A 19,456-nucleotide genomic window follows, 5' to 3' on the forward strand; every position below is an offset into this window, starting at 1 on the left:
TTTTGTTGGTTTTCAAATAAAATTGGTTTTATTTGAAAATCAAACTTTATTCAATACTACTGTTGAAGGAATCAACTAAGAAATTTATACTGAAGGTCACTTGATTTTTGCAGTATACACTATGCAGCATGAAATGTTTCTTGCTTGGGGAGGAATAAAGAGGAGGATAATTCATGGTGCCAGGTGTTAGGATGAGACTGACACAGCTGCAGGTGCAAACAGGACAGTGTTGCCACAAGAAGCAAATGCAACTTGCTGCAGCTGCAGCTTCCTTGCAAGGAAAGGAAAAAAGCATCCAGCTCCATTAATGTGGCACAACTAAATAAGTACTAATCATCAAATATGAAAATCTGCCTATCAAGCAAGGATGAGCGAGGTGAAAAATTGTTATGATCAAGCTGATTCTGAATACTCGAATGTTACATAATAAAATGTTTAATATCTATTTAAGGTATCTACTGTAATCTAGTTACCATATTACCTTTTAGCATATGGAACATGCTAAATACACACCACAAGCACAGAGGTGCCAATTATAATTCGTAACTACCACTTACTGCCTTACATTTTCCAAGCTAATGTCATAAAAATCAGAAACTCAACTAACTCCCTGGGTAATAACATGCCAATGACTAATTTATTACATTACTTTTTTGAACAGTTTTTTTGGCAAGAATTTTAAAGGAAAAAAAGTGCCCTTGTTAACAATGATCAGCAGACCTCACTTGTTTCTTTGTAAAGATAGCCTTTTAGAGGCAGCTCTCCTTTTAAATGAAAATAGGGCAGCAGTTATGGTCACACTTTTTGTTAATTTAGTTGCCAGTCAGCCCCAAATCAAAAGAAAATAAGGCTGCAGAGTGTAATTAACATTCAGTTCAGTCGTTTTGTCCCTTGTCTAGCCCCCAAGCTTTGTTAAAATTGCCATCTGAATGCTGAAGGCTGTAGGGAAATCGATTTGATTCTAATCGCACCATGAAAAGAACATGATCTAACTGCTTTCAGCCCTCCGTAAATCTGTACTAGGTCTTTAGCACAATGCAACTTCCAATTTAAAAAGCACTGAATGTCTCGTCAATGACTTTGTGAAGAAAAAAGAACAAGGAGCAGACATAAAAATTCCAATAGTTGTTTAAGCATTAAAGTTCATTTGCATCACAGCGAACCTGAAAAGGGCTGACCTCTCAAACCGCCTCTCAGGTCTATGAAGTTGTAGCCTTGACAAGCTCACATTGACAGAGCTCATTGACTCTGAAAGGCTACTCTATCAATGGTGAAAAATGGCAATAGGTTCTACTCTGAGCAGGCATCTGCCTGCCCACCCGCTGCTAAACCAATGGCAAAACCGATTCAAAACCTGAATCTACCTTGTAATCTTCCTTTCTAGGACCTTTTAATAATAGATTAAGATTACTATACAATTTGAGGTTTTACTTTTGCTGATGTTTAAAAAGGGGGGAGGGGGTATGAAAGAAGTAGGGTGAGGAGATCAAGCTTTCAAGTCTGTTGTTTCATATTAATATATAAAAATTAAAAGTTTAACATTGCATTCTGCAAATACTCATAACACACAGAAAAAAAAGTGTAGTTTTCACAATCATTCATCACAAACTTAAACCCATACTATAACAAGAACAAACATTATGAATGGATCTCATGGTGTACATGATACATACACACAAACACACATCAATTTAGAAACTTAAAAATATTTAAATAACTCAAATCAACTACCCATATTTGAATAAAAGACAAGTATAAAGTATGAAACTTAAATTCCAAAATATTTATGTAGAAATGCCAAATTTATCCTTTGCTTCTAATTGGAAGTTTAATGACAGGATTTGATATAATAATAGTATCTTACAATATTTAAGAATTCTACATCAAACAAACGGTGGTATGCCATATTCCAAATAAGCATCTAAACATAAAACATTTTTATACACTTGACAGTCTGGAGTAATAGCTGTGAATTTGCAGCATCTAATCTTGCTATTGATATAAGACTTCTTTCCTGCTTGACAGGTGAAAAAAAAACACATGCACGTGCAGCTTAATTAATCATTGCACTTGACATCTCAATGATTTACAGTGAGGAGCAGGTGAGAACATACAAAACCAGAAAGGATCTCTTGATCTGAGTGGCACACTAAGGTGACAAGTATATAGATTGTAACAGTCATTGAAAAAAAAAAAGAAACTGTGCCACGAATTATTTGCTAGTAACAACAAAAGCTCAAATTAAATGGGGGGAAAAAAGCTTTAACTACAGAGAATGTTTAATACTTTGCAATTATTTTCAGTTAACAAAATCAAAATATATTTTCACGATTAAATACAACACCAATTTGGCAGGTATTTAAAAAAATGACACCACCATTTATAAAAACCTATTTAAAAGCCTTTAAACATGAAAAGAAAGTACCTTACTACTGCAGTCCTCTAGAAATAAAAGTTAAGAGTTTATGTCCACAGGGTTGTCAGATAGCTATTTATAACAAATTATAAGATTAAACACTGCCAAACTCTGTAATTATTACTGGACAAATTTAACCATATAAAAACCTGTCCTTGATTTTTTAAAGTATTTCTATCGATCACCAAATTGACATAAAGGAAACTAATATGCCTCAGAAAAAAAACAGTATGTACAGGATCTATCAACAGGAAATATTAAAAAAAAAAATCATCTTTCAGTGTTCTAGGGCAGTGAATCTAAAAATAATCAATTTTCTTAAAAGAATTTGGTGCTTGTGAAAAGCACCAGATTGATAGTCATGGGAACTAAAAATCTCCTATTTAACTGAAAGAACGGGGGAAAGGGCAGTGCAGGCTTCAGTGCAAGCTTCCCTACGGTGGGCCTTAATCCTTTTCAGTGCTCACACCCTGGAGGCTAGAGGACAGGTTAGGGTTCTTAACCAATGAATCCTCAGTTCTTCCGCAAAAGATGATCAACAAGAAATCTAATTTTATCGTGGATTTTTATCCTTAGTTAAAAGGACCAAGACCTCCAATCCACACCATGTAATCAAAACAAGGTTTTTATGAAAATAACATCATATCAACTAACTTGGTTGGAAAAAGGACCGCTCTAAGCATTTGAACTCTGAACCCCCTCCCTCTTCACAGAGCTCGCTTTACTTTTTTTTCACACATTTCATCATTTCAACACTTTGCTAACTGTATTTTTCTCACTGGTGAACTAATTCTAATATAACCATTCTGCAACGTTAAAGTAAAAAATAACAGAAACTAAAAAAACATTTCAATTATAAATGGACTTATTAAATAGACTTAACTTGAATAACAAGTAATAATAATAGAAGGTTAGAAATTTTTGGCTTCTATTTGGTTCCTTTTAAATTTTTTGGTAGAATTGTGGAAGTAAGTCAATCAGGAAAATGCAAAAGAGGTAAACAGCCTGGATACTTCACAAAAACGCTAATAACAACTGATCAACAATTAATATTAGGTTGATAAATCCCTATCAATTTCCAAAGAAGCATCTAAAGTAAGCTTACAATAGAAAAATACATATGAAACACCCAGATATAGTAAGCTACTGCAACTGAAAATTAGGATTTTCTGAAAATTCAAATTTGATTTATTATGCGAAGAAACATTTTTGTAATTTTTCTAAATATTATACTTACTAATGAATATGTTATTATTCCTCATAAATGAATTATGCACTGTTAGATATAAATAAGTCTTTCAGGACAGCAAATCATTTACAAAGTTTTCCCTGTATTACTTCCCTACTTTGTTACTACTGTTACCACTCTTACTTAACAGTATTATGCATTACCAATGATTCACTGACTCACAATCCTTTGAAAAAATGTTTTTTCAAAGAAGTGATTTTCTAGAACTTGCTGAAAAAATCAATAGAAACCTCATGGATTTTTAAGTACCCAAAGGAAAAATGTTAAATGTGGAAGCTGTAACAAAATTTCTCTGAATTTTCCCCAAAGAAAGAGCATTCTTATCAGTCTTCAGAATATAAGAAATGCTAAAATACTTAACAAAATGTATGAGTAGCTCACTAACAACTATTTATAAAAGTTCAACTATTTAAACTTAAAATTAAAGCTTTCTGAATAGGATTTATTCATATCACAGAGTTCAGAGTAAAATTTCAAATGTTCAATTTCTTATTTAAAACAAAATTTAAACTCCTAAGTTTATAATGCACTAAGCTTTAACTAGAATAATGCTTTGAATGTATTCATAATTTTTTAAATTTTTAAATATTTTTCAAATAAGAACTATACTTATCTTTTGACATCTGTGCAAATTCAAATCATTAAAATAAATGAAACAAAAATGTTATTAGTTATGTCATTAGAAAGCAAGCATGCAAAATTTTAAATGAATTATTTTAACTTAAGAGAAAATTACTTGATTTATCTCTGTCCTGGATTAATATAAAATTATATAAATTAATATAAATTTTATATTGCAATAATACACAATACAAAATAAAAAGTTTTAAAAACCATAATAAATAAAAAGTATGGTATGTAAAGAGGAAAATAATTCTATGTGAATATTGACTTTTATGTTATCTAGATAAGCTAAATATCCACCAAAGTATATTCAAAAAAATCATTTTCATGCTGTTTGTTAAAAATACTAATTTTCAAATAAAGATAAGCTGCTGCTGCTGCTGCTAAGTCGCTTCAGTCGTGTCCGACTCTGTGCAACCCCATAGACGGCAGCCCACCAGGTTTCCCCGTCCCTGGGATTCTCCAGGCAAGAACACTGGAGTGGGTTGCCATTTCCTTCTCCAATGCATGAAAGTGAAAAGTGAAAGTGAAGTCGGTCAGTCGTTTCCGACTCTTAGCGACCCCGTGGACTACAGCCTACCAGGCTCCTCTGTCCATGGGATTTTCCAGGCAAGAGTACCGGAGTGGGTTGCCATCGCCTTCTCCGAAAGACAAGCTAAACAGCTGCAAATATTTTGTGTATCAAAAATTCCCTTTAATTTAGTACTGAGCTGCTGCTGCTGCTGCTAAGTCACTTCAGTCGTGTCCGACTCTGTGTGACCCCATAGACGGAAGCCCACCAGGCTCCCCCGTCCCTGGGATTCTCCAGGCAAGAACACTGGAGTGGGCTGCCATTTCCTTCTCCATTAGTACTGAGCAGTGACCTACAAATACTAATTTTAAGCACAATTTAATCAACAGTTTATGACTAGGCTAGTGGTTCTTGCCTTCTTACGGTTACCCTGACTACTTTGGGATTTGATGAAAAAGGCATTTACGCACCAATATATAAAAATTTTGCATACAATTTTAAGGGGTTATCTACAAGTCTCTGATAACTTTTCAGAAAATACTGATAACATCTCAGAAAACTAAAACTGAGTTTCAAATGACAGAAGAAAATTAGAAAAACTGTTCATAAGACAAATGAATTTCACTAAACTAATACATATATATAATATGACTATATAATAGTCAAACATATTACTATCAGAGATTTTAAAAACCTGTATGACTTCACAAGGAAGAATTACTTCACAACAGGCAGGGGGAAAATACTGCTGATTGATTATAATGACAGTTGGAGAAACCTTAAAGGAGTAAGGAATCACATCTGTTGATCCTCACTTTGGATCTGACCCCATGTTAACTGTTTTCCCTGTTATCTCAATCAATCTTCACAATAAACCTAGAAGGCAGCTTGTATAACTTCTATTTTACATGTGAAAACTGTGTCTTAGTGGGGTTAAGAAACTTAAAGCCACACTAGGAAATGGTGGAACTGGAATTTGAAACAGGATTTCGATCATGTGCTCTCTCCATTATTCAATGAAACTACAAATTTGTAAAGAATTTGTAATTTGTTGGATAACACCTCTATGACATGCAAAGTATTTTAAACCACTAACTCAGCTATTGGCCTTGAACAGTCAACTTAATCGAAAACTAAAATTTTCTCCAGCTGAGGTCTAGGAAATACTCATTCTACTCTAAAGTCTCAATGAGATTTATCCAAAATGTATTTTGTTTTTGTTTATAACTTGCTTTGTGCAACTAAACATGAATTGAGGTATATCATTATTTTATAGATTAAGTACACAGATTTACAAAAGTTAATGGTTTGCCCAAGGTCACATGCCAATATGGGTAATGACAGGATTCAAACTCAGATTTCCAAACTGAACATGCTTTCTACATGGGATCAGCAAGCATTAACCACTTTCACTTGCATCTAAATTAAGTGAAATCAATTTTAAATCCTTCCATTTAAGGCACTAACATCAAATGAATACAGTATTCTTAAAATATTATTTAATTCCAAATATGAAGAAATTTCAAACAAAATGTTAAAAAGCCAGATAATAATAATCACACTGTTCTTTCCCTCCCAATATGCAAAGAACGGCACAATTTTTTATGTAAAGTCAAGGTAACTAGACACTTCTATTTCTGGGTAGGATGTGAACACTCAAGCCAACACTTCCACCACAAATTGAAATGGATAAATTGAAGAAATAACAAAAACAAACCAAAAAAAAAAAAACACATTATTTTTAAAACATCAGAACATTCTGGGAAGCAACAAGGCCTAGATGAAATAAAATCCAGACAAGGAAAGCACCTTTTCTAAATCATTTGATGATTATGTACAAACCATTTTCTTTCTGTGTTGATTAGAGAATCAGCCGATTAGGTTTGGCACAACCAGTGGGACTCTTACTAAGGAAAGAGGAAATCAAGAGAGTTTTGACAGATTGCACAGCCTGGCTCAGTGGACTGGAAATTAGATTTACCCTAAAATGCAAAGCCAGTTTTCCCAAGAGACATTACTGACTTTCAGGATAGCACAGAAGGGTGAGGGACCAAGACAAACAGGCAGAAAAAGATTACTCATAGTCTCTCAGTACTTAGGAGACAAAATTCTGCTAGAGGGAGGAGGATCTGCAACAAACTCAAAATTGGTATACTCCTCAAAACACTTGAACATGCATAAAATCTAAACTCAAAATATCCAAAGGATACATACAACTTTCTGAGGAAAGGAGGCAAAGGCCTGCTAGGCCTCAATCAAAAGTCTAGAAGGTTCATAACCAAGAAACAGAAAACTAGGTATTGACGATGAATCACTTACCAGTCCAACCTAGCTCAATCTCTGATTAGATCAAAGTGATCATTTTTTCTCACCCTATCTGCCTGAATTGATGCTTTTGAACTGCGGTATTGGAGACGACTTTTGAGAGACCCTTGGAATGCAAGGAGATCGAATCAGTCAATCATAAAGGAAATCAGTCCTGAATATTCATTGGAAGGACTGACGCTGAAGCTGAAACTACAATATCTTGGCCACCCAACGTGAAAGACTGACTCATCAGAAAAGACCCTGAAGCTGGGAAAGATTGAAGGCGGGAGAAGGGGACGACAGAGGATGTGATGGTTGGATGGCATCAGTGACTGGATACACGTGAGTTTGAGCAAGTTCCAGGAGTTGGTGATGGACAGGGAAGTCTGGTGTGCTGCAGTCCATGGGGTCGCAACAAGTCAGCACAACTGAGTGACTGAACCGAACTGATCTGCCTGAAAGATGACAGATGAGACCCTTGGTTTTGAAGATTTCTTCTGGAAGTTCTACTTTGCTCTATTTATAATATCTAACATAAAATTAAAAACTTTAAGAGCCAGGAAAATATGACCAAAGAAAAAACCCACAGAAACAAATCCAGAGATAATCCAAGCACTGGTGTTAGTTGACAGGAATTTAACTATGATTACTATGTTCAATTATAGTGAAAAATGGATAAAATGGGTGAAAAAATGAATTTCAAAAGAGGACTACATTATAAAAACATCAAACGTACCTTGTAGAACTGAAAAATAGTGTCTGAAATTAAGAACTCATTGCATAGGGTAAGAACAAACTGGACACTGAGGAAGATGAGCAAAGCTTCTACAAATCACCACATCAATACTATATCCTAAATATTCAGAAAGAACTGAATGTCGGTCAGCTCTCAGCAAAACACATTTTAAAGAAGTCTAGCACATCTTTAAAGTCCCAGTGCCATCTCTGCACATTTAAGATTAAAGTTCACTTTTTGTATTATCTTCCTTTATAATGAGAAATTAGTAACACGTTTTTATTGTTTAGTCGCTGAATTGTGTCCGGCTCTTGTGCAACTGCAGCCCATCTGGTTCTTCCGTCCATGGGATTTCCCAGGCAAGAATACTTGAGTGGGTTGCCATTTCCCTCTCCGGGGGATCTTCCCAACCTAAGAACTGAACGCACATCTCCTGCATTGGCAGGCAGATTCTTTACCAGTGAGCCATCAGGGAAGCCTTAACAAGTATTTTTAGTTGTTGTTGTTCAGTTGGTAAGTTGTGTCCAACTCTTTGTGACCCCATGGACTGCAGCATGCCAGGCTCCTCTGTCCTCTACTATCTCCCAGAGTTTGCTCCAATTCATGTCCCCTGAGTTGGTAATGCTATCTAACCATCTCATCTCTGTAGCACCCTTCTCCGTTTGCCATCAATCTTTCCCAGAATCAGGGTCTCCCTCCAACTAAAAACAATCAGTACCATTTACACTAATGGTAGTAATTTAGTTTATGTAAGAATACTTTCCAAGTTTCAAGCCTAAAATATTTTTTTAAATGAAACAGCAATAAATATATTCTTCTGGTCATAAAATTTTTACATGAGATCCCTTTGCCACAGCAACTGAAGTAAGATATGAAAGAGGTTAAACCTATTTCTTTATCATGATAATATGGGAGGAATTAAGGCAAAAAACTGAAAACTGAATACCCTAGCATTAGATACAGAAAACCCAACTCTACCTTCATTCAGTGAGAGTTCCTGTCCCTCCTACAATGCATTAACTCACTACATGACATTCTCAATTTAAGAGCGAATATACAAGTTTTAAGGAAGCGTATAATATTAGAAACAATAAAAACTTTATCAGAAATAATATGTACTTATTTATTAGGGAGAGAGAACCTGATAATTTTTCAAATACAGGGATACTGATTTTTTGTTTTTATAAAAGTAAAACAGAAGCAAAAGCAATATATCAACTCTCATTTGTCCAACTGGAACTTAGTATAAAATCTGATTAAAATATACTGTTTTCTTGCATCTTTATTTCTTTTATGGCCTCCTTCCTTTACTGTGAGTTTGTATTTTCAAGAAATACAAATTTGTTTAACTATTAGGGAAAAAAATAACGGGAAAGTTAAATCTGCCAAAAAACTGGAAATATTGCAAAAGCTGATATTAAATGCTTGAACATTACTACCGTTTATAAATCAACTGGATAAACTTAGGCAAATTATTATACAATACTCGATGGACCTGAATTTCCTATCATGTGAAATAGTGATCTTTTAAGTTCCTTCAAAACCTCTAAAATAGCCCCGGCTTCCCGATATAAAACTGAACTATAATAAAGCATAAAAAAAAATAACTGATTTTGTATCCTTATCAAAGAGTGAAAAAAAAAGTATGAGATCTGCAGCTTTAAGCCTAGGGTTCTAACTATGGCCTAACTTTGTAGACAGTGGGATCTCAGTTTGATCTCAGCTTCAGTTTTCTCATCCTTATAACAAGAATAATATGAATGTCTACTCGTGAAATTTGGGGAAGACTGAATGACACAGTACAAGTAAACTGATTAACTCAATCCCTGGTGTACAGTGAATATTCAATAATTAGTTATTAGATGTTACCATGATATTTACCACATAGGATTGTTGTAAAGATTAAAAGAGAACATATGGGTTTTGCAATATATATGTGTATCAAAATATTGTATCAATGTGGTATACCTTATGGAGAAGGAAATGGCAACCCACTCCAGTGTTCTTGCCTGGAGAATCCCAGGGATGGGGGAGCCTGGTGGGCTTCCGTCTATGGGGTCACACAGAGTCGGACACGACTGAAGTGGCTTAGCAGTAGCAGTGGTATACCTTAAACTTACATAGTGTTATGTGTCAACTGTGTGTGCATGTGCGCTAAGCCGTTTCAACTGTGTCCGACTCCTTGTAACCCTATGAATTGTAGCCCACCAGGCTCCTCTGTCTATGGGATTCTCCAGGCAAGAATACTGGAGTGAGTGAGTTGCCATGCCCTCCTCCAGGGGATCTTCCCAACCCAGGTATCGAACCCACATCTCCTACGGCTCATGTGTTGCAGGCAGATTCTTTACAGCTGAGCCACTGGGCAATAAAGCTGGGGGGGTGTGGGGGAGAATGCATGGGGTGGGTCTTATGTTAAATGTTCTCATTACACCTATACATACAAAAAAAGAGGGAGGAAAGGAGTGAATTACTAGAGGCAATGGTTAGGTTTATGGCATCATTTATAATGATGGTGTCACAGGTACATACTTATTTTGAACATATGAATACCCTAATAATTATGTTGTATTTATAGAAATAAAGCAATTGGATAGCATTCTTTTTTAGAAAAAGCACTGATTTTCCTAAACCTTCAGTCCATAATAATGTCATAAGAATACATTTAGTTCACCATCTCTTATTTAACCAGAAACTTTTCAAGATCCCCTCCTTCTCTAAAATTTCATTATGATGCTTTTAAGTTTGGCTTTCATTATCTGCAACATGTTAGAAGGATCTTTCTAATTCTTCATCTAAATGTTCACTGCAATTTTCATCTTATGATTCAGAGTAAGTGAATATAATTGCTCAAATCCCAATCACAGATTAAATAAGAGTTCTAAAAGTTCTAGGTAACTTTTAATATTGCTGTTATAACTGAGTAAGTAAACTCCAAGTTCCTCACACACACAAATATTTGAAGCTTTCTGGTTATGATTCTCCCAGGCTCACTTTCTCTTGAATTTCTTTAAATCTTACAAGGCTGCATTCTCACTTAAAACCCTCAACTCTTTTGGATTTTCCATTTGGATTTTCTACTCCTACTATACCCCAACTAAAGTAACTCACTATTATTGAATAAGAAAATTTGAAGTTGAGATAAAAGACATTTAGAAGTAAATCTAAGCACATTACAACTTAAAGTAAAAGAAATAAAGTATGATTTTAAAAAAAAGACTTGTATCTCATCTAAGTTTCAAAACTAAATAGCAATTATCTAAAAACAACAAAAAAAATACACCTCAGAGAAGCCAAAAAAGTAAAAGAAAAACTAGGACCAAAAAACTAAAGACAGAAAACAACAAAATTCTGTAAAGCAATTATCTTTCAATTAAAAAAATAAGTAAGTTTTAAAAAATTTAAAAGTAAAGAAAATACTAAAATGTCAATCTTTAGATTGGAAATAAAAATCAATATTGAGAACTTCTTTACTTAGAGCTTGAAAATAAGGATATTTTTGTTGACTTACACAGCTCAGTTTTCAAAGGATTATAGATTTTCAGGACTGGAGAGTACCTAGAGAGATCAGTCAGCCTTTCCTCTCCTGAGATTAAAAGAAAAATAAAGTAGGGGGTAAGGTGGTGAAACTTCAGGCTCAGAGAGGTTTTAAGTGACTCAAAGTCACTCAGCTTCAAATAGTGATTTACTATCTTTTGTACTTTATCACACTGCCCCCGCAGGAAAAAATGTCTGTTATTTACTCTAGAAGACAAAACGCTTTCCTTTTCTTAGGAATCTTGTTTTGAATAGTGAGGACTATGTCTTCTGAAATGTTATGATCTTACTACTCAAAAAGTTCAAAAGCCAAAAGGTACATTCATTCAGCAAACATTTATTGAACACAAAACAGATGAGAGGCACTGTGAGAGGCACTGGAGATATACTGGTTAGAAAGACAGACCCTGGGAAGAATAATAAAGTGATTTTAATAGCAACAGCCATTAATTAAGCAAATACTATAGCCAAAAAACTATACTAAGGTACTTGCTCTTATTTTTAAAACAATATTGCAAGGAAGAGATTAACCTCATCTTCCATTCCATTCGGTCGCTCAGTCGTGTCCGACTCTTTGCGACCCCGTGGACTGTAGCCTACCAGGCTTCTCCGTCCATGGGATTCTCCAGGCAAGAATACTGGAGTGGGTTACCGTTTCCTTCTCCAGGGGATCTTCCCGACCCAGGGATCGAACCCGGGTCTCCCGCATTGGAGGCAGACGCTTTAACCTCTGAGCCAGAGGTAAAAACTGAGGTTTAGAGACTGTGAACTGATCAATGTTCAGAGTAACTGCCACTTTCCAAACCAGTTCTTTCCAGCATCAAAGTGCAGGTCCCAGATACCACATGTTGCAGCCTACTTCCCTATTCCTAAAGAAATGATTCCCTGATACAGGTCTAAATACAGAAGAGTATAAAGAGAATGGAAATATACACTATGTACAACAAATTCATATTGAGAACACTTTTAGAAAGCCACACAATTTTATTCCTTATAGGTAAGAGAAGGTTAAAGCACTAAAAAAAAAAAAAAAAGGTACAACAACTCAGAAGATTAAGAAGTCGCGACGCGAGAGACGCCGGCCCCGGCGGCGCAGACGCGACGCGAGAGACGCCGGCCCCGGCGGCGCAGACGCGACGCGAGAGACGCCGGCCCCGGCGGCGCAGACGCGACGCGAGAGACGCCGGCCCGGGCGCAACGAACCACGCAAAGAGGTGCGGCCCTGAGGAGCTACCCCACGCCTGCGGCCAGGGCCGGCGGCCGAGAGGAGCTACCCCACGTCCAACAGGCGGTGGCTGCGCGGGCGCAGGAGGGCCGAGAGGAGCTACTCCGCGTTCAAGGTCAGGAGGGGTGGCCTTGAGGAGATACCCCTCGTCCAAGGTAAGGTACAGCGGCTGCACTTTGCTGGAGCGGCTGTGAAGAGATTTTCCACGACCAAGGTAAGAGAAACCCAAATAAGACGGTAGGTATTGCTAGGGGGCACCAGAGGGCAGACAAACTGAAGTCATAATCACAGGAAACTAGCTGATCTAATCATATGGACCACAGCCAAATGTGGTCCCCTGGAGAAGGGAATGGCAAACCACTTCAGTATACTTGCCTTGAGAACCCCATGAACAGTAACAAAGGGCAAAATGATAGGATACTGAATGAGGAATTCCCCAGGTCGGTAGGTGCCCAGTATGCTACTGGAGCTCAGTGGAGAAATAACTATAGAAGCACCGACTCTGTGGACATGAGTTTGAGTGTACTCCGGGAGTTGGTGATGGACAGGGAGGCCTGGCGTGCTGTGATTCATGGGGTCGCGGAGAGTCGGACACGACTGAGCGACTGAACTGAACTGAACTGAACTGATATAAACATTCTAAAACTTAGAGTTCTTTAATCAGAAAGGACAATGGCTGAGCATACATATAAACAAAGTCTATAAAATCACTAAAGTTGGGATATTATGTATGTTCATCATATATATATATGCAAAATCTCAAAAGACTGAAACTAATATTTACTTTAGGATGGAAAACAACACTGTAACAATGTACAGTAAAATTATGAAACTTTTTCCTCAATAAACGAGCCAGGCTAAAAGCAAAAAATTCATAAAGAGTTCACCTACTTAGATATCATTTTTCAAAACTATAATATTATAATTAAGGCACAATCAAGAAGCAAAGTATAAACAAAAGTATTAACAAAAATATAAGCTTTTGCAAAGTCAATGTCATAAAATCTATTTAATGAAGCTGAAATATTTTACCTGCTTGTAAGCGCCTCAGACTCACACTAAGAACTACCAAAAGGCTGAGGTTTCCTTTTTATTGTCTTCCAAGCATTTATCACTATTTTTAATTACCTCATTGCCTTTTTGTCTATTTTTTAAGTCCACAAGAGTAAACACATAACCTCTTATCATCTGAAGCAATACCAAGCCCACAGTGTGGCTTTAGAAATAATTAATTGAATTAATGAAAAAGTAACTTCCAGAGAATGGCATACTAACAGCTTAAAGTGCTTAGTCTCTCATTGGGTCTGACTGAGGACTCATGGACTGTAGTCCCCCAGGCTCCTCCACCCATGGGATTCTCCAGGCAAGAATACTGGAGTGGTTTGCCATTTCCTTCTCCAACAGCTTAAACTAATGGCAGCTAAAATTAGCAATTTCGTAAGACAGATATGTTTATACTCTAAGAGTACCAACGTTATTCAGTAAGTCATTTTAAACATTTTCTATTTAAAACAAATAAATATTATATAATAGAATGTAAAATTCAAATGCGTGTCTGAGATATAACACAAGACTTCAAAAATATTTTGTTATTGCAGGTGGCTACTTCATATTTCTAGGACATATATTTATTGTCTTTTGTTATTAGAGCTACTTCATGAAAAACATAACAAGTACTTATAAACCTGAACTATTTCTGTGCTCACCTAGCCAGTTCTCCAAACAGACTACATACTCTTTCAATATAGCATTAATGTAAATCTTTCAATCCCAAGCACAGTACTTATTTGTCAAAAATGCTTTTAGGACATTCAGACTTTCATTTTCAGCAAAGATGCAGCAATAGCCACCAGATTTACCCTCTGGCCTGAGACTACCAAAACAAACAAACAAACAAAAACCCAAAAAGCAAGACTATTGATGTCAGAGAGCTTCCAGGCCACAGTAAATGGAAGGACAGCCTAGACAAAGCCTGGCAACTCTGAGTTAAAGAGACAGAGTTGAGAATTTGAGAAACCAAGGCAACTTGAAGCCACAGAACAGAGTCCCACAGAGGAAAGTGTTTCAAAGAACTCCAAAGATCTGCATGCATGAGTATTAAGGTGAGTGCTGAGGAGTACATGCTGGTAAGGGAACTACCAAAGGTAGAGCAAAGAACCACTAGAAAGGACGAGAAGTAAGAATGTCCAAAGACCCCGCATAGAGATCTGACACAGATACAGCACAAAGCCTCTTTCCATTAGCCAGACTAGAGAACACCACAATTAACAAGCTACTGAGTAGAATAACCAGAAAGATTTTGCCTTACCAGTATTTAGCCTTAGATCAAATACTGCTATGGATACTCAAGAAGTTAAGCACCCTCCTAGGTATATACCCAAAAGAACTGAAAAAAAGTATCAAACAAATACATGTACAACCATGTCCATAATAGTAGCACTATTGGGCAGAAAAAACCTGAATGTCCATCAACGGATGAATGGATAAACAAATTATGATGATGTATACATGGGCTTCCTTCCCTAGCAGCTCAGCTGGTAAAGAATCTGCCTGCAATGCAGGAGACTTGGGTTCGATCCCTGGGTTGGTAAAATACCCAGGAGGAGGGCATGGCAACCCACTCCAGTATTCTTGCCTGGAGAATCCCATGGAGAGAGGAGCCTGGTGGGCTACAGTCCATGGTGTTGCAAAGAGTCAGATGTGACTGAACAACTAAGCACAGCATGGTGTACATGGTGTATATAAAGGAATATTATTCAATCATAAAAAAGAATGAAGAATTGAGACCTATTACAACACTGAGGAACCATAAAAACATTCAGTTCAGTTCAGTTCAGTCGCTCAGTCGTGTCCGACTCTCCGCGACCCCATGAATCACAGCACGCCAGGCCTCCCTGTCCATCACCAACTCCCGGAGTTCACTCAAACTCATGTCCACAGAGTCGGTGATGCACACCAAGTGAAAGAAGCCAGATACAAAGGGTCATATACTGTATGATTTCACTTATATGAAATAACCAGAATAAATAAATCCACAGAGACAGAACACACACTGTGTTAGCTGGAGGGAAAAAGATAATGGGGAGAAAATTCTCAATGGGTAAAGGATTTTATTTTGGAGTGGGGAAAATATTTTGGCACTAGACAGAGGTGATAGTTGCACAACACTGTGAATATACAAAATGCCACCGAATTATTCACTTTATTCTTTTTCGGGGAGGAGAAAGGGGAGCCACACTACAAGGCATGTGGGATCTTAGTTTCCTGGTCAGGAATTGAACCCATTTTCCTGCAGTGGAAGCATGAAGCCCTAACCACTGGACACCAGGGAATTATTGTAAGTGCACAGTCTTAACCATTAGACCACCATGGAGTCTCTAAACTGTTCACTTTATAATGGCTAATTTTTATTATGTGAATTTCACTTTGATAAACTATTATTTTAAAAATTTAAGAAGGCTGAAAATGGAAACCAAGAATTGACTGGGAGAAAATAAAACAAACAGTAAAATGAAAGACTTAAATTTAGCCAAATGGATAATTACAATAAATGTATATGGTGCAAAATTTCTAATTAAAAGACAAAGTGTCAGACTGAATAAAAATTGAATAAAAAAATTTTCCTCTGTTCATTTCTTTGCATTTGTGCTTTTTTAATAAAATTCTTTTTTAGAAAAAAAAAAAAATCAAAACCTAACAGTGCCTATAAGAAACAAATTTTAAATAATGGCACAACTAAGTTAAAACATGAGTTTGAGTGAACTCCGGGAGTTGGTGATGGACAGGGAGGCCTAGCGTGCTGTAATTCATGGGGTTGCAAAGAGTCAGACATGACTGAGCGACTGAACTGAACTGAACTGAAGTCAAAAGTAAAAGAAGGAAAAAGATATGCCATGCTAACATTAATCAAAAAAAAGTTGGTGGAGAAGGAAATGGCAACCCACTCCAGTATTCTTGCCTGGAAAATCCCACGGACAGAGGAGCCTGGCAGGCTCCAGTCCATGGGATCGCAAAGAGTCCGACATGACTGAGCATGAGCACACACAACAACCCTTTCCCAAGGCTGGCCAATTCCCCTGGAGGTATTTTGCAAGACGGAAGACCCAAACATCTTTACTTCCCCACTGCCTTTCCTTCTAATCTGTCTTTTGTCTTTAGTTCCTCATTGCTTTCTCTCTGATCTATAAAAGAACCTGGCATCCAGACCTGGACAAGATGGTTATTTTGAGGCACCTTTTCCTCAATCAGCCGGCTCCCCAAATAAAGTCATATTCCTTGCCTCAAAAAAAAAAAAAATTTGGAATGCAATATTAAAACTAGAAAAAGGTACATTTCGGAGAAAAAAATAAAGATGGTCAATGTCACAATGATAAAGAGGTCAACTCATGGAGTAGACACAAAAATCTGAAACTTATGTACCTAATTACAATGTCAAAGTAAATTTTAAAAATGATAAGAATAAACAGACAAACCTACAGTTACATAATTACAGTCAGAGTTTAATATCCCTCTCTTGATAACTAATAGTACTACACAGAAATTCAGTAAGACTATAGAAGATCTGACATTATTAACTAACTTAATCTAATTGAATTAAAACACACCACTCCACCCAAAGGAAGATGAAAACACATTATTTTCAAATGCACAACAATCATTTACCTAGATAGTTCATATTCTGGGTAATAAAATAAATCTTAAAAAATTTAAAAGGATTCAAAACATACAAAGTATTATCTAACCACAATGAAATTAAAAACTGGCAACAGAAAGATTTGTATAAAAGTCCCCCAAATACCTGGAAGCCAAATAAAATACTTCTAAATAATGCATTGGTTGTAGAAAAAAGACAAAAGAGAAATATGAAAGTAAAAGAAGCTGAATGAAACTTAAAACACAACATACCAAATTTGGGCAATATAGCTAAAGCAGTATTCAGGAAGAAAATTTTTAACATTAAAAATCAAAAGGTCTCAAATCAATGACCTTTGATTCCAACTTTTAAAAAAACTAGCAAAACAAATTCAGAGTAAGAAGAAGAAAGAATAAAAGACTGGAACCTATGAGATATTAAACATTAACTTGATATAAACAATAAAATCAAAAGTTGATCTCTGAAATTAACAAAACTAATAAACCACTAGTCAGATTGGTCAGGGGAAAAAAAGAACAAAGAATAAATTAACAATTTTAGGAATTAAGAGGTTGTATTACTAGGGATTTTATAAGCAGTAAAAGAATAATGAATATTAGAACTGTATGAAAATTCAACAAACAGACAAATAGACAAATCCCTTGAAAAACAGAAACTATGAGGCTCAATGAAGATAAAGTAGATAACCTGAAAAGTTCCATATATATTAAATAAACTGAATTTTTAGTTTAAATAATTCCAACAAAGAAAATTACAGGTCCAGATGGCTTCACTGGTGAATTTTCCTAAAACTTAGGAAAGATATAATGCATATTCTGCACAAACTCTTTCAGAAAACTGAAGAGGAGAAAACACTTCACAACTCATTTTGTGAGCTGCTGCTGCTGCTGCTAAGTCACTTCAGTCGTGTCCGACTCTGTGTGACCCCACTGACGGAAGCCCACCAGGATCCCCCGTCCCTGGGATTCTCCAGGTAAGAACACTATCACTACCCTAATGCCAAAATCAGATATTATGAGAAAAGAAGACTACAGAAAAATATCCCACATGAACAGAGGACTTCTAAACAAACTTGAAGTCTAAAAATTCAATCAATTCCACATATTTCTAAACTAAAAATAAAAAACTATATAACCACTCTAAAGAAGCAGAAAAGATATCTGACAAAATCCAACATCTATTCCTGATATAAACTCTCCACAAAGCAGTAGAATAAAATTTCCTCATATGACAAAGAACATCTACAAAACCCCATAATGATATGGAATGATAAAAATGTGAATACACTGCCCCTAATATTAGGAGTAAGACAAGGACATCTATTCTCATTTTTTTTTTTTTAAAGTTTTTGGCTCTGCTGGATCTTTGTTGCTTCACGGGGACTTTCTCTAGTTCCGCCAAGTGGTGGCTATTCTTTGTTGTGAGCGGGCTTCTCATTGCAGAAGATTCTCTTGTTGAAGAGCACAGGCTCTAGGCATGGGGGCTTCAGTAGTTGCAGCACGTGAGCTCAGTAGCTCCAGCATGTGGGCTCTAGGGCATAGGCTCAGTAGTTCTGGCACATGAGCTTAGCTGCTCCATGGCATGTAGAATCTTCCCAGACCAGGGATCGAACAGGTGCCCCTGCACTGGCAGGCAGATTCCAATCCACTGTGCCACCAGGGAAGTCCCTGTTCTCACTACTTCAGTCAAAGATTTTCTGGAGATTCTAGTCAGTGCATTAAGAAATAAAGAAATTAAATCCAAAGCAAGGAGAAGTAGTAGTAAAAATAAGAGCAAAAAATCAATGAAATTAAAAACAGAAAAATAGAAAAAAAAAATCAGGCCTTAAAGGAGTCCACTTACATCACTCCTATTCAACATTTTACTGGAAATTCTACCCAATGAAAAAAAGAGAAAAAGAAATAAAAGGCATACAGATTAGAAAACAAGAAATAAAACAACATGGTTATCTATGTAGAAAATCCCATAGAACCTATAAAAGTATTACTGAAATACAGTAAGGTCATAGGACACAATGCCAATATACAAAAAGCAACTACATATTTTATCTACTGGCAATGAACAACTGGAAATCAAAATTTTTAAAATACCATTAATTGCATCAAAACAAAGAAACATATACACATAAAGCTAATAAAATATGTGCATGATCTGTATTCTACACAAAAAATTAGAAAACACTGATGACAAAGAAATCAAA

At 36.2% G+C, this 19,456-nt stretch overlaps 1 protein-coding gene across 1 annotated transcript in view; it reads right to left on the reverse strand.

Annotated features, from left to right (window-relative positions):
- CHIC2 (cysteine rich hydrophobic domain 2) overlaps nucleotides 1-19,456 on the reverse strand; it is a 62,315-nt gene that overhangs the window by 5,669 nt on the left and 37,190 nt on the right. The gene's annotated exons all lie outside the window — the stretch shown is intronic.

This window comes from Moschus berezovskii, chromosome 5 (assembly GCF_049115385.1).
Source record: "Moschus berezovskii isolate FMDL1 chromosome 5, NW_MosBer_1.0, whole genome shotgun sequence".
Taxonomy (NCBI): domain Eukaryota; kingdom Metazoa; phylum Chordata; class Mammalia; order Artiodactyla; family Moschidae; genus Moschus; species Moschus berezovskii.